Source organism: Psammomys obesus, unplaced genomic scaffold, assembly GCF_907164565.1.
Source record: "Psammomys obesus unplaced genomic scaffold, mPsaObe1.curated_primary_1811, whole genome shotgun sequence".
Lineage (NCBI taxonomy): Eukaryota > Metazoa > Chordata > Mammalia > Rodentia > Muridae > Psammomys > Psammomys obesus.
Window position 1 is genome coordinate 4,183,161 of NW_026596069.1, and position 2,866 is coordinate 4,186,026.

Genomic DNA, 2,866 nt, shown 5'->3' on the forward strand with positions numbered 1-2,866 from the left:
TCCTCTTCTCCAAAGACTAGAGTTGTGTCAGGCTGACATAAAACCAGCCAGCACACTCCCTATTCTTTCTCCTTCTCGGCTTCTTCCACACCCTCTTTAGTTGACTGAAGTTCACTAGGTACTTTTCACAAGTACCCTGACCACCTAAGAAGGTGATCACCGGAGTTATTCTTGTAGATAAAAGTGTCAGGGAAAGGTTGGTGGCCACACTAGTCCCCAGAAACACTATTGGATCAGCCAGAATACCTCAGGACCATAGTGCCCACCTGGTAGTTGCAAGATACACAGTCTTTGTCTAATGTCCTGGGGTGTCCCTCCATCTTGCCATCCCCGGCTGCTCCTCCCACCACTGAGGCTTCATCTCCAGGATCATCTTGGCCATCTGAAAACCATTAGCCCCCACCCCACTCCAAACACTCTATCCTCCTCTGACTTGCAGGACCCTCAGCCCTCTCCTCAGCCCACCATGGAAAGCTGCACAGGCAGAGATGAGGGAAGAGTGAGTCAGCTTCTGGCCTAGTTTCATGTCTGTAGCTCTGATTAAATTTCTTGACAAAAAGCAACTTAGAGGATAAGGGGGTTTATTTCAGCTCACAATTCCAGTTTATAATAGCCAGTCACATCATTGTCAGTCAAGAGCAGAAAAATAAGCCTGGAGGTGGTGGTACATGCCTTTAGTCCCAGCACTCCAGAGGTAAAAGCAGGTGAATCTCTGAGTTTGAAGCCGGCCCGGTCTACAGAGCAAGTTCCAGGACAGCTGGGACTACACAGAGAAACCCTGTCTTGAAAACAAAACAAAATAAAACAATCAACAAACAAGAAATAAACAAAGAAAAAGGAGCAGACAAACATGAATTTTCATTTGCCTGCTTGCTTGTATCCAGCTTTATCTCTCCAGTTTTAAAATATTTATTTATTTTTATTTCATGTGCATTGGTGTTTTGCCTGCATGTATGTCTGTGTGAGGGTGTCGGATCCTCTGGAACTGGTGTTACAGGCAGGTGTGAGGTGCTGTATGGGTCCTGGGAATTGAACCCTGATCCTCTCAACTGTCTAGCTATCTCTCCAGCCCTATCTCTCCACTGTTCTACAGCTCAGAAACCCCTGCCTAGGGAACGTTGCCACCTGAGGTAGGCTGGATCTCATATCAATTAATTTAGGATGATCCTCCATAGCCATGTCCAAGGCTATGCAAGTAAATCTTCACTAAATGTAGATAATTCTTCATTAAGACTCTCCTCAGATGATTCTAGCTTGTGTCAAGTTGACCATTAAAGCTAATGCCATCCTCCTCGGGTTCTTCATCTCCCTCAACCCAACATAATGTAGATCCTTCTGGGATCCTGCCTGAGAGTTGAGTCTTGAGTGTGAACTTGGTCCTTTATCACAGGCCAGCATAGCTGAGGTAGGGCAGAGAGAGTGTGTTCTGAGAGACAACAGGACCACCAAGTACCCAGTCCCTCTGAACTGCAGGAGCTGCTCAGTACCCTTCCAAAGAGTGTTGTTCTCTTGGCCTCTTTCATATACCATCTATCTGCCTTCTACAGGCCAAATGGCTCTAGAGAAAAACAAACAGGCTTCCTATCTTTAGGACCAGATGGGTAAGGAAGGGAAAGCCTCTAGTGACAGGTAGCCCTTGGCCCCATCCACTGCCAAGAGGAGTCTCAACACTGTCCTTCTCCAGCAGCTCTGGCAGAGCAGAAATTAAGCCAGACTAGGAGACATAGTTCTCCTCATGGAGGCAGACTCTGTCTGTGGCCCTGCACGGTTTGTCCCCTTCCCTCACACCCTAGTCACCCTATTTCTTAGTTCACAAGCCAGCCAACTAAGTAGCCTTGAAAATACCAGAAGTTCCATGCCAGGAAACAGCCGTGAAGCTTTCTGTTTCCAGGAGACCCAGATCTACCTCAGAGCCCTGGAGATCACCCTTCCTCTCTGCGCCTTCCCTACTCCAACCCCCACCATGAACCTAGCACCCAAGACCTTTGCTGTGGAAATAACTCAAGCTAAGGCAAAAGCTGAATGATGTCTACAAATTATGAGCTTGGTGCACTTCCTATTGATTCATTGCTGATGGGTACCTGTTGTACCTGAGCTCGTAGCTTATAAGCCCAGTCTCATGGCTGGCCCTGAAAAACCTGTAGCCTGAGGTAGCCTAGAAGCTATGAAATCCTAGCTTCAAGTTCATCTAGCACCCTATCTTGTTTTCTGAATGTTGTCCCAAAAAAAGGACCAGCACTAGCACAAAAGTACCTAACCTTGCAGCCTTCTATACCCAAGAGAAACGGAATGCTCGCAAGTCAGGAGCTTGCTAAAATGACAAGAAATCAGCTTAATGCTTTTGGTAAAGTCCAGAACATGTTCAACATTAAAACAATGATAATAGCTGGAGGGCTGGAGTTCAATTGATAGTATCCTTTCTAGTATGCACAAAATCCTGGATTTGATTCCCAGCACTACCTAAAACCAGGGGTGGTATCTTGTGCTTATAATTCTAGCACTTAGGAGGTGAAGGCAGGAAAATGAGACATTCAAGATCAGCTTCAGCAAACATTGGCTTTGAGGCCAACCTGGGCTACATGAGACCTTGACCGAATAAAAAGCAAACCAACGAACAAAAAGTAGGGCTCAGACTTGCTGCTCATCCACAAGTCCTGGGTTTGGTCCCCAGTACCAAAATGGGTTCTCATAACCATTGAAACTTCAGTTCCAGGGGATCCAACACCATCTTCTGTACTGGCTCTTGCACTCACGGGGTACACATAAACTCATATAAGCTTGCATACACATGCTTGCACACACAGGCAGATAGATAGATAGATAGATAGATAGATAGATAGATAGATAGATAGATAGATAGATAGAT

At 46.0% G+C, this 2,866-nt stretch overlaps 1 long non-coding RNA gene across 5 annotated transcripts in view; it reads right to left on the reverse strand.

The window, feature by feature from the left end:
- Positions 1 to 564: 564 nt before the first annotated feature.
- LOC129690000 (uncharacterized) overlaps positions 565 to 2,866 on the reverse strand; it is a 10,603-nt gene continuing 8,301 nt past the window's right edge. For 3 of the 5 annotated variants that reach the window (XR_008722218.1, XR_008722223.1, XR_008722224.1), the window contains one exon: positions 565 to 782. This is a non-coding gene — a long non-coding RNA (uncharacterized LOC129690000). The remainder of the gene's footprint in view (positions 783 to 2,866) is intronic. The other 2 variants (XR_008722219.1, XR_008722225.1) reach the window with 1 other exon arrangement.